This window comes from Callithrix jacchus, chromosome 3 (assembly GCF_049354715.1).
Source record: "Callithrix jacchus isolate 240 chromosome 3, calJac240_pri, whole genome shotgun sequence".
Taxonomy (NCBI): Eukaryota; Metazoa; Chordata; class Mammalia; order Primates; family Cebidae; genus Callithrix; species Callithrix jacchus.
In genome coordinates this window covers 44793787-44807246 of record NC_133504.1, presented here as the reverse complement: position 1 = coordinate 44807246, position 13460 = coordinate 44793787, and the positions used below count along the sequence as shown (strand labels likewise).

At 41.5% G+C, this 13460-nt stretch overlaps 1 long non-coding RNA gene across 4 annotated transcripts in view; it reads left to right on the top strand.

The window, feature by feature from the left end:
* Positions 1–7871, top strand: part of LOC103791807 (uncharacterized) — a 159974-nt gene extending 152103 nt beyond the window's left edge. For all 4 annotated transcript variants that reach the window (XR_013532859.1, XR_008480372.2, XR_008480371.2 and 1 more), the window contains one exon: positions 6026–7871. This is a non-coding gene — a long non-coding RNA (uncharacterized LOC103791807). The remainder of the gene's footprint in view (positions 1–6025) is intronic.
* The last annotated feature ends 5589 nt before the right edge of the window (positions 7872–13460 follow it).

The following is a 13460-nucleotide window of genomic DNA, read 5'->3' as shown; positions in this document are numbered from 1 at the left end:
CAGTGACAGGCATATTAATCAATCACAGTGTCCTGGATGTAACTTGAATTTTTCTCTCCATATAACACTCCAAGCAACCATTAGTAACTGGTAGAAGCAAGCACTCAATTTTAAATGTATTGGCAATGCTTAGTGTCATAAGAAAATCAGACAGAATTCTAAAGGGGGATGGATTGGGAGATGCCAGCTGCTTCAGAGGGGCCATGCTGAAAAGCACTGATTGTCCAGGAGCACCCTGGTGGTACCTGCAATGAGGGTAGTTTCTGTTGAGGGGTGGTGGTGGGATCCATGCTGCAAGAGGTTAAGAAGGCAATGGTAGGAGAAGTAGAGGCTGTGGGTGCCGATCACCTGTTCCTTGAATTTGCAAGCACCAAGTTCAAAAGCTGTTCAGACAGATAGTAGGATCCAGCAACACAGAGGAACTGGGTATTCATAACAGAGGCCATCAGGAGAGAGAAGCTGAGAAGCCTAGAGGCCACAAATGTGAAAATGCTTCAAAGACTATGGACTTTACAAACATGTAGAAAAGAACATGAAATAGTAAAATATTTGACTCTCACATTTTCCTAATTAAAAAGAATAGGATAAACAATTTTCTCCAAATGTTATACGCATCAGGTACTTCGCCTCCATTGAACTGATAGGATCAATGGCATTAAGCAGTCAGGATGTGGGTTGGGATACATGTTCCAGAGGACTGTTTCTCATTGTCTCAGTTGTCATTTTTATATTTTAAGAACAGATCTAGCTGTGAGTAATTGGAAAGCGTAGGCTGTCTTATAACCACAGTTCCATCACTGTGCCTCTCAACTTGACCATGAAGTCCACACAGGCCCTGCTCTGCCTTGGCTCCTGCAGAGCTCAGCTTCGATGGGCTCCCAAATTGCTGCAACCACCTCCTCCCTGTCCTGCTGGTAAATGACACCCACCCACCCACCCACCTGAGGCATTTGTTCACAAACACTATCACTACAAAATATTTCTACTAAATGCTCACAAAATGAACAAAATCCATCTGCTATTACTTTCAGAAAATCGTGCCACAAAACAGGCCTCCCACATCGCTCTCTATGGCTGTGTTACACCTTGTAGTTAACATGAGCCTCATGGACTCATGGACAGCCATGGACAGAAGGGGAGAAATTGCTTTAAGGTCTAACCAACGTGGATGACGTTTTCCTTGAGACATCCTCCAAGAGTTTCCATGACATTTTTCCTACCCGGGCTCTGTGTTGAATAACAAAAGCTACAATTTATTGAGCAGCTAATTCGTGCCAAGTACTTTGCAAAAGTTGTTTCTCATCCTTCTAAGTTTAGCATGGGAGGATCCTATGGTAGACACAGAGTGATGTCACTCAGGTTTTGTTTACCAGCAGTGGGGGTGCAGCCAGGAAATGACCTCAAGCTGTCAGCTCCTTTAGAGTCTTCCTCAGCTGCAGAGAACTGCCTTGATAGAGGTTATGTCTTTCTCAGGGCAGCCTGCATCCATGTAAATGCCCAGCCATTTTAGCCCAAAGTGGAACATTCATTCCATCAGGCAATTCCCATGCTCCAAAGAGGTCAAGGCTTTGCTTGGTCTTCATCAAAGTTCAGCTTCTTCCTCTGCCCAGTCTTCCTCTGCCCTCCTTTTTTTCACAGGTGCTGATCCCTAGTTAACATCTTGTACTGCAAACTCAGTGTTTGCTTTGAATTCTGTTTCCCAGTCTATGAAAAGGAAATAGCACCTCCTATGGTTATTAAAAAGATAAAACAAGATCATGCAGAGTAGAGTGCTTTCTGCCATGTCTGGCATACAGAACATGGTCAGTAAATGTTTGGCCTTGTCCAAAGTCACACAGCTAGAAACTGTTGGATCCAGGACTCCAACCCATCTGCCTAACCCTACCTCTTGGCCCCAAAGTTGGTTTAGAACTGTCTCATGATACTTCTCTTATAATGCTTTGTTTCATGGTTATTTGCCTGTTATTGTATCCCTGCCATCTAGCTGCTAAGTTCTTGGAACAGGGATTATGCTGTATCTATCCGCGACCCCAAGGCCTAGCAGGGGCCTTATACATGGGGTGGTGCTCCATTGTTGTTTACTGATGGAATAGCTGTATGCCTGACTAAACTGCCAAGTCTTTTAAACTTCCTGTGGGGCTTGGAAAAAGAGTTAGATCATTTAGGATGCCCAGGTTTTACTTGGCATTTCTAGGTTTCCCAGTCTTCTCTCTACCTATTTTATGGGAATCTCTAAAGGAATAAACCTAAACACCAATCTGAACAGGACAAGGAAGTGACGGTGTTGGAGCAGGTTGCAGGGTTTTGAGTGAGAGGCTAGAGCTAGAATCTCATCAGGGAGCTGCCCTGTGCATAGCCCAGACTCTTCTAGGGCTGTTGGTCGGGCAGGGGGCACTGAGCTGGTCCTGCCGTTGCTCTCAGTGTGGGGCCCTGCTCTGGGGTGAGGGGTAGGCAGAGAAGCCTCCCTACCCTGACAACTTCTGTCTATCAAAAGAGGCTTCCTGGTGGGTTTTCTCACTCACTTTCATGAGCCAAGTACTTGGATGTAAGACTAAAAGGATTTGTCCAAATTCTGAAAACTTGGATTGTAATCGTTTCTACAGAACACTCTGGCAGAATAATCTGAAAAAAGTCTTTCTTAGTAGAAAGTAACACCAGCATATCATGAAACAAGTCTGCTTGGGTGAGCCAATCTCCTTTCTGATCTCACCAGGATCCTTCCTTGCCACAAGAAGAGCTGGGAATTCAGTGTAAGGCAGGACTAGTCCATAGAAATTTGGACTAGGCCTGCCTTACAGTGAATTCCCAGCTCTTCTTGTGGCATATGAAACTGTTTTTCCTTTGTGTACCTCCTCCACTCCTTTCCACTATGAGGCAGATTTTAAACAGGATAATTCTTTGATGTTTAATTATCTTCCAACAGAATTAAACCTTTAAAGAGGAACCCAGAGAGGGCAATGATTAATGTGAATGTTTTCATGATGGAATTTTAGACCCTATGACACTGTCTCATCTCTCAGCAACTGCCTGCACTGTATGTTAAAGTCAGGTCTTGCTCACAGTGTCTCTGCCATGCTATCTGCCAAGGGCTGTAGCAGTGTGAGATACTGTATGTTTAAATAAAGGTATTAATCATAATCTAGGTTCTACTGGGCCAAAACATCACATGATTTGATGATATAGTTAGAGGATACAGAGCTGGAGAAATTAAGGCATACACTAAGAAGAAATGGAGAAAAATATTTTTTTCAAATGAGAATTGAAGTAAGATGGAACTAATAAGGCAGAAAGCAGTTTGGACTGGCAAGAACTCTTTGGCTAGTTAGAATACTTCCTCAGGGAGGTGGGAGGTAAGATAGAGATGCTGGATGGGCCTGGTCCCAATGCTTCTTTTTAGTTATATTTTTTAAAGCATTTTCCCCCTAGTTATAAGTAATACATGCCTATTGTAGGAATTTTGTAGAACAGGCAATTACAGAGATGAAAGTTAAAAGCCATATCTGAAGACTCTACTGCCTAGAGTCAGCCATTCTTGACGTTTTGGAATGTTCTCGAATGGCCTGTAGAAATTATACACATATGTATTAATATTTTTTCCCAGAAACATTTTGGTTTAATAGACTGTCCATGTTAGTATGTAAATAATAGTAAATTTCGTATCTACTGTCTTTTGATTTCCAGGCCTGCTCTAACAATGTGACATGATGTGTCCTTCTAGACATGGGCAATATTAATGATGACACGTGAGTCTGCATTTGTATGGTGGCTGTATCTAGCACAGTTGTTAAGATCTTTCCTAATTCTAGTAGTTCATATGGAAATTTTCAAGGAATTTCTACATTAAAAATCATATTACTTGTGCATAATGACAATGCTATCTCTTCCTTTTTAGTCCATTTACCTCCACTTTCCTTTTTCTTGATTTACTCTGTTGGATAAGATCTCCTGTAGAACAATGTCGAATAGAACCTGGGACAAAGGACAGGGTATCCTGTAACGCTTCTAATATTTTAAAAGTGTAAAATTGAAGACTTGTTCATAATAAAAACTGTTCACCAACTATAAATGAAAAATATTTTTCAAAACTTGATGACAAGCATCTACCAAAAATCTAATGAGAATATTCTACTTTTGACATATATTGCCCCTGTCTAGGAGGATAAATGCATGTTAATAATTGAATATGCATGTGAATGCATAGGAAGCCTAGAAATCAAAAGGTAATGAATATGATATCAATATTATGCACATATTAAAATGGGCATCCTAAATCAAAGCCTTTCTGGAAAAAACGTAACATATATACATAATTTCTTTAAGGTCATTAGGGAACATTCTAACATGTTAAAAATGATTGACTCAAGATACTGGAATTTATATTTATAAAAGACAAACAAATTTTAAGACAAAAATAATTTATAGGGATAAAGATAAAGCATGAAATAATGATAAAAAGAAAAATTCACTAGGAAGATAAGTCATATTTTTAAAAAACAGTTTCATAATATCTGTTTCTGGTGGATGAATTTAATATAATTATATTTATTTTGAATATTTATATTTTTAGAAGTATGTATTCAATTTTTATTCTTTTAGTGGTTACCCTTGAATTTTTTAGCCTGCATACTTGATTTAAGAAATCTAACATGAAATCAACACATCTACCCTCTGTGGAACAATACCAGGGCCTCAGAATGTTTTAATACTGGTGACTGTCACTTACGATCTATGTCATTATCTATAATTTTGGTTCTGTTTTGTTATTAAATGCCCTAAAATTCTTCATTTTATTATGCATAGAGTTTTAGTTTTGTTTTTCCTTCTTTTCTACTGTTGATACTTATTTGGACTTCCCTTGGTGTTTACCAATTTATTTGCTCCTCAGTGTTTTATGTTTTCCACTTCTGTTTTCTAGGTTCAATTTATTTCTAAATAAATAACTCTTCAGTATCTCTTTTGGCAATGACTTGTGAGTGATAAACTCTCTTTGCTTTATGTTGCCCTCACTCTTGAATGGTGGTTTCTCTAGGTATACAATTCCTTGTTGACAATTATATTCCTGCCTGCCTTGAGAGCATTCCACTGTATCTGGGCTCTGTTTTTTCTGATGAGACATCAGTCCATTTATTGTTGTTGTTGTTGTTTTTAGATATCTGCTTTCCCTATCTTCCAAATTCTAAAAATTTCTGTATCACTTTTCATCTCTTTATTTTTCAGTGCTGTAAACATAAGTCTTAATGTCAATGTCTTTAATTTTATAAATATGCATAATTTACTCAATTGTCTCCTTAACTGAACATTTATATCTGTTTGCTTTTAAAAATTAACTATTAATGCTGGGATTGACATTGAGTATACATATATTTTTCCATGCATTGCATATTAAGTTACATGCAATACAAAGTAATGACTTAGGAGGAAGGGAAGTTATTAACAGGAAAATAATAAAACAAAGTACAGGGTAAGCACAGAAAAATTAATTCTACCTTTTCCTTAAGGTAAGCTATGAACCTAAGGTGCCTAAGGGGAAATGAAAATATGGCTTAAATATGTTTTACATTGTCTACAAGATAAAATTGAATGCATTACTCAAGAGAAGCAAGCTTTTTTCCTGACACTATTATGGGTGAAGAAGAGACCCATGGCATGATACTGACATGCAATTCAGTCATGCTGATTCTAAGAGGGGTTGAAACAATGTATTTTGTATATACAACTTCCTAAGAGTCTGGCTTCCTCTATGGGTAATGTTCAAAATATCTTCTACAGGGTCTTAATCTGCAGACTATGAAACTTCTGGAATTGTCTGCCAAGTTTTGTATGTTGCATTTTGGGATACAGAGGCTTGAGGCTGTTGCTGTCGTTCCTGTCTGATTTTGTATAGGGACCCACTCCAGCTCCAGCTCCAAAAACAGCTCATGATGGCATATCCCTGGTAACTGCTAGAGACCCATTGGTGGGCATGAGCCACAAGTTGGTTTATCTATCGTACAGTGAAACTTGGTTATGCTCTGTCTCTTTCTAGATCTGCACAGGAAGCACACAGCTCTGGTTACCACTGGAAGCCATCTTGCCCCCACAAGCCAGCCTTAAGATGCTGCAGATGCTGGGATTGCAGAATGGATTAAAAGAGAAGTAATTCGTTGATGACACCATTCACTGCTGATTATAGCATGTCTGGAGCCTGCTCTACATCTAGTTTTCAGTTATTTCCAGATATTTTAATGGAACTTAAGCCAATGTGAATCATGTTTTTATGACTTGCATCAGAGATGCATAACTTGACTTTGAAGAATCTGTGACTAAAATGATGTAAGAGTCAGTTAGCTAAAAAAGTGGATAACAGACTAGGTGTGGTGGCTCATGCTTGTAATCTTAATGCTTTTGGAGGCTGAGGTGGAAGGATCACTGGAGCCCCAGAGTTCAAGGTTATAGTGAATTATGATCGTGCCACTGGCCCTCCAGCCTGGACCACAGAGCTAGACCCTGTCTCTAAAAAGAAAAAGAAAAGAAAGAAAGACAAAGGAAAAAAGAAAAGGATGACAGGTCATAAGAATTGCCACATTCATAATGGTTTCTAAGCACTAGGCAGTGGTCTTAGTACTCTATGTACATTAATTTATCATCATAAGAACTCAGTAAGATTCATCTTATCATCCCTGTCATTATCTAATTATCATTTCCATTTACAGAAGTAGAAAGTGAGTCATGAAGGTTAAGTAACTTGGCTAAGTTCGCTCAGCTGCTGAGGTCAAGCAGCCTGGCCCCAGAGCCTGGGTGCTTAACCACTGCACTATACTGCCTCTCGGTGAATTGTACCTACCTCCTACAGAGGTCACATGTCTTCCAACCTGGGGTTTTGTGTAAACATAGGACAACATAGAGGTCATGATTTTAATCCTTGGCAAGAATCTGGAGGACAGCTATTCTGAGTTGCCAAGGAGTTGGCAGATGTACGACTTCAGCAGTCAGCAAGGAAGGGAGGCCAGCATATGGGTTAAGAGAGCAGGAGTTGGTATTCGGCCTGATCTGAGTCTGGATTTGCTGTTACCAGCATTATGCTCTAATCTGTGGGAGTTTTATTTTCTGCAGCTATAAAGTGGGGGATAGTAATCTTTAGCTCACAAGGTTATATAAGGTTTAAATAAGATAGTGGGCACAGAGAATGGTCTTCCTGCTGAGAGACCACAACTTAGAATGGCTGGTCTCTGGCCTCTGTATGAGTGTGGGGAAGCCTGTGGTCAGTCTCTGCGTGGCAGGGTATCAAGGCACAGTGCCTGATTTTGGAGAGTGGAATAAAAAGTAGACACTTTATTAGTATAAGGCACCTAGAATAGGCAAATTCATACAGACTCAAAGTAGAATAGGGGTTACGAGGTGCTGGGGGAAGAGGGAAAGGGAGTTTGTGTTTGATGGATACGGTGTTTCTGTTTGTGGGGATGGATGGGGTGATGGTTGCACAACAGTGTGAATGTATTTAATGCCACCCAAGTGTACATTCAAAAAATAAAATAGCCGGGCACAGTGGCTCATGCCTGTAATCCCAGCGCTAAGGGAGGCTAAGGTGGGTGGATCACGAGGTCAGGAGTTCAAGACCAGCCTGACCAATATGGTGAAACCCTGTCTCTACTAAAAATACAAAAATTGGCCAGGTGTGGTGGGGTACACCTGTAATCGCAGCTACTGGGGAGACTGAGGCACGAGAATCGCTTGAACCCAGAAGGCAGAGGTTGCAGTGAGCCAAGATTGTACCACTGCACTCCAGCCTGGGAAAGAGTGAAACTCCATCTCAAAAATAAATAAATAAATAATAACCTGGTAGATTTTATGCTATGCATGTTTTACCACAATAAAAGCACGAGAAAGAAAAAGCAAGAGCTCATGATAGTTACTGGCTAAATGACAGTGGGGATGATGGTGACTGGTTCTGAACACCATGAACAGAAACTCTGGTATGAAAATTTAAAACCCATAAAAGTAATTAGATTATATTTTTAGAGCGCTTTTTATATATCATATCTATTTGATCATAATCATTAGTTTGCATAATTTTTAAAAAGACAAAAAAAATCATGAGGTAGAGAGGATAGCAAAAGGTCATTTTTTCATTGCCCTGCTGTTTGGAAACAGTATATTTCAACCCCTGCCATGGGCTTGCTCTGTGGTGAAAGGGCTGTGACCTGCCCATATAACCAGGAGGCATGAAGCTCATAATGTGTGTCCCCTCAGCCCCATAGATGGAGGTGAGGCTTTCCTCGGGGGCCCCATTTAGTTCCAATAGTCCTTACTGAGCATGCTGTTAAGGCTCAGCCTTAAAAATAAGAAGTAACTAATAAAAAAAAAAGTGCATGACCTCCTGTGACTAAAAGAAGGAAAAAAATCCAGCTCTAAACTTTTAAAAGAAAGTGCATCTTTATAATAACAATAAAATCCTCCCAATCAAGCCTTTAAGAGGCAGACTGCATCCCTATCTTTGCCTGGGGCCCATAACTATCCTTAGCTAATCTTTCTCTGACAGATAAAGAGCTGCTATATCTGTTCTTATAGCTCAATTTTAAACTTTATTCAGAGAAGTGGGGAGAGGAAGCCCTGGATGAGAATAAATAATGAGTGTTTGAGAGTGGGCAAGGGGAAGAGAAAGATGGGATTACTTATTTGCAGAATAGATGCTTGTAGAAAAAGCAAATCTAAGATCCAAAGCCTTGTGGTTCGTTCAGGGATACTTTGGACAATCTTTGAGACTGCAGGGTCACATCTAGGTCAGTTAGCTACAGAATTCCATATTTACTCCAGTCCAGCCTTGCCGGAGGTGTACCATCAGGGAGGGTTATTCTGACAGATTGAATGGGTGCCCAGATGGCCCCTTCTGAATGAAGAGAGAACAAGAGGAGCTTTTCAAATGCTGGCAAGTGGCAAGTGCAAAGGTGACAAACAAGAAGAAAGCATTTGTGAGAATTCTGTGTCCCCACCGATGGTCCCCAAGGAAAGCTATGAAATCTTCCGTGCAAGATATCTCTGAAAATTAGAAAAATATTTATCAGCTCAAGATGGTTTCCATTTAACTCTGTACTAGTCATTCTGAAGGGCCATTTGAATCCTATGGTGCTGTATCTTCATGAAATTGATATTCTTAGTCGATACGGACCTTGTTAGAAGCCTGGGGTGGGGGTGTCCGCCCAGCTCACAGACACCTTTCTCTGTGACATTTACTGGTAGATGGGCAGAGGCAGCCATGTTTGTACTGTTTGGTTTCATCCTCCTGGCTATAGCTGATTGGATCCTGACCCAAGAAAAGCTGGTTAAATTCTTCCTCCCAGGGGGTTAAGGGTATCTAGATTGGTATAGTTTGTTTGCCAGAAGTAAAATAAACTAAGAATCCTTGAAGATACCATCGTTCGTCATATCTGTGGAAAAGAGAAAAAAGTGGTCTGTTCAGAGACGAGGAGCTAAGAGTATTGATGGTTCCTGTCACTTTTTCCCTCAGTTCCAGTTCTTTTTAAAGATCTGGCTATACTTGGGGGTCTATGAGCTGTGTCAGTCCTTCCAGTAAATTATTTTTATGTCTTAAACTAGTCAGGGTTGGTCTCTGTTACATGCATCTAAAAGAATGTAAGTATTTTCTACTCAAATGTGGGGCATGAGATTTGTGCCCATACAGAAGAAAATTAGAGCGACAATTATGGTATGTATCACCTCTGAGTTTGCCATCTCACAGGTAGCTTATTATGTCAGAGACGTCCCAACCTCCTACCATGGGGTCCACCTCCTATTGTCTTCAGATCCCATCCAGATGTCTGGGGAAATCACCAAAGGATCCCAAACTAGGAATTATCTTAAGTATTATTTTCTCAACCTCTCTCCCAGTCATCCAATCCTTCCTCCAAACCTTTTGGTTCTACCTCCAAAACTGATCCCAAATGGATTCACTTCTCTTTATTTGCAGAGTGGCTACCCTCGGCCATCAGTGCATTAAGTTTGGTTTACTGCAATGGCTTCTGAGCTAGCCTCTGGCCTCCCTGTATCCACTCTGTTCTCTCTCTCCTCCCAATACATTATCTACATGGCAGCTAGATTGATATCTTTGAAGTATAAATTAGATCATGCCACCTTCCTACCTGAAACATCCTATATTAGTTAGTATGCAGGCTGAGTTGATATAACAAAGAAACCCGAAGTGCAACAGCTCAGACAAAGGAAAGCAGATGGTTCAGGGCAGGCAGGTGGTCAAGTTGTATACAGCCATGAAGGGACTCAGATTCCTTCCGCTTTGGTGCTCACCGTATCATAAGGTGCTACTCTATGCTACTGACTCTCCAAAGTCAAAGCTGGCTCTGTAGTCAGATGCACGCAGCAAGCAACAAGATGAGGAAAAGAGTGTAGAGCAGATGCCCAAACATTTTAAGAACAAGGTCCAGAAGTTGCGTACATCACTTCTGCACATCTCCTTGACCAGAGCTTTATCCTATGGCCACACATATATGCAAAAAAGACTGGAAAATTGACCCTCTAATCATGTGGGCATTTGCTTGCTAAAACTCAAAAATTCTAGAATGGAAAAAAAAGGAGAGACTGGATGGGTGGGGGCAGGGAGAGACAACAAGTAGGCTTTCCACACTCCTAATGGCTGCCCATCCTTGCACAATGAAGTCTAAACAGTTCATCATGGCCCCTGAGGGCATCTGGCCTCCCCTATGTCCTATTGCCACTCTTTCCTTTGCTCATAGGGTGGCACAAGGACCTCTCTTCTTTCTGCTCCTGGAACATGCCAAGCCTGCTCTTGCCCTGGGATCTTTGCACTTGCTGTGTCTTCTGCCTAGAAAGCTCTGAAGTCATGTCACCCCGCGTCTAGCTCCTTCTCATTTTTCGGTTCTCAGCTCAAAGGTACCTTCCTTCGAGAAGCCTTCCCTGCTCTTTCTGTCTGTGCTATCCAAGTTCCCAAGGCTTACCCTTCCTCATCACTTCCTATCATTGTTCTTTGTTTTGTTGACTTTGTATCATTTTCAAATTTATCTGAATTTATCTTGAGTGTTTGTTTGTATGTTTGCTTATTTTTCTGTTACCCCACCTCTCACCTTAGAATTTGAGCTTCCAGAGAGCACGGACTTTGTTTGTCCTCTTTACCACCGTAGACCAGTACAGGGGACAGTTCCTGGCTCATGGTACGACTCAAATGTTGGCTAAGTGAATCAGCGGTCAGCTTGGATCTGGTACCAGCATTCCTAACTAGAAGCTCTTCTCCTAAATTTTGGGAATAATCTCCCATCCCTATCTTTTAGCAAGATAAGATGAGGTTTCTTATCTTTCTAGAGACATGGTCCCCTTTGATGGGTCCTGGTTTCTCGTTCTGGGGCCAAGTCAGTGTCATTTGTTCTATAACCTCATCACCCACAGGGCCAATTCAATCTGCTTTCCATTCCTGAGATGGGCATAAAACCTGCCTGCTACTTATGTTCCTGGAAACTTAGGGAATAAATCAGTTACATGAAATAAGGGAATAATTTTTTATAACTGATTTAATCATGTGCAGGATGACTTTCAAGCTGACTTTGATGAATGGCTCTTCCAAACAACACCATCTCCTAGCCTCCACACAGCCCTCTGCTACCTCGTCCCCTCTGCACTTGGAGGAAGGTGAAGGATGTAGTATTTATAACAGGCAAGTCTGAGCGTTAGAATTCCCAGAGAGTTACACAGGATGAGAACCTAGCCCAATAATAATAATCCTAAATGTTATTTATATGTCATTTCTCTGCCAAAGTCATCTAGGCAGCTCCCATAAGGACCATGCAGGAAAAATTCCACTGTCAGCATGTGCCAAACGTCTTAATAAGGAAGGTTCAGGGGTTTTAATTAAAAAGGGCTCATTCAGTGGCCTTTCCCCAGTCAGAATAAAGTCTGTTCCCAACATGTGTGCTGTGGCAGTCAATCCCGGGAAGATGATCTTGCCATCTTTAGGTCCATTTATCTAAGGAAGGCAGACTCCCAAGGCTATCCCGAGATGTCGCTCTGCCCAAAATGAAATTCCATCCTCAAGAGCCGACTTTGGTGAAACGTCGTCAGCCCCTGTGGAAGGAGAGTAGCAAAGGTCCTGAAGTCCTGAACACATGGAGAAAGCCATCCGAGGGCTGCTCCTTCTCAAGCAGTACTTAATGTAGTATTAAGCAAAGATTTCTCTGGGTCATGAATAAGTGTGGCTGTCAGTATAACTGCCACTGTTGAGTTAAAGAAAAATCGGAACATCAGAAAGAGCATTTAAAAAAAACTCCAGTAATCATTTTACCCATTACTTTACAAATAGATTTCTACTTACTGATTCCTATGAGAATAAAAATGCCATAAGGAAAAAAAAAGGAAAGCTCTTCTTTTTAAGTCGAGCTAGAGAATGAGTGTGTCAGAATACCCAGGAGAGATATTCAAGCTTCTTAGATTTGCAGTCTGATGTCTGACAGGACCTGGGTCTACTGGCAAGACATGGCAGGTACTTTTCAGCTGCTTTCTGATGGGAAGCCGAGCTGCGGAGCTGGGAGAGGAAGCCATGTGTACCTGCGAGTTGTGGTGGATGAGACCACAGGCGTTTGCAGATCCTGCATGTTAAGCTGTTGACCTAGAGACCTGCGAAGTTCCAAGGAGCTCATTTCTGCTCAGAGAAAGCAGCTCTGATTGGTAATAGCAGCTAATAAATTCTTACTCGGAGGCAAACATTGACTTCACCTTTGAACCCTAAAGAGGCTTTGGGAAGCTCAGAGCTTTTTAAGGAATTTTACCTTCAAGCTGAGGATTTAGGCCAGATAATGTCAGTGGGAGGATGAAAGGTCAGCATCCTAGCACCCTACGGACAGAGGACTTGAGGAGTGTGGGGTCAGCAACCTGCCCCTCAAATGGGCCAGTGCTCAAGCCAGCTGCTAATCCCATTTCAAGACATTGCTAGCACTGAAGGTTCACATGACCTCACAGATGCCCTCGATGTTAAAATCAGAGAGGCTTGTGACCATTTCCTCTTGTTTTACTGAGGAAGAGGATGAGGATCAGGGAGGTACCCAAGGTCATGATCTTGTTTACAACACAGCTCAAATATTTCCTGGTCAGAAATTTCCAGGAATAGCCTTGGTGATGTGACAGATAAATTGAACCTAACATTTTATAGTGAAAATGATCAGAAGCTCTGAAGACGAGGAGCAGATGCAAGCCCACATGAAGCATGATTAGAAAGCACCTGGTGCACCTGCTGTGGAACGCAAGGTGGGAGAGACTCAGGCGGGAGCGTTCCTCACCTCCCACTAGGAGCATCTGCCCCAAGGACTGCTGCCTGCCTGGCTAAAATGTCTTGACGTGAACTTCTAAGCATTGAAGGGAAGGCTGATGGTCCTGCAAGAAAGGAAAAGGAATGCCAGTTGTAGATTGCAGGCTCATCAGTGAGCACAGGACTGTCGCCACTCAAGCACCACCACCACCACGGCCAG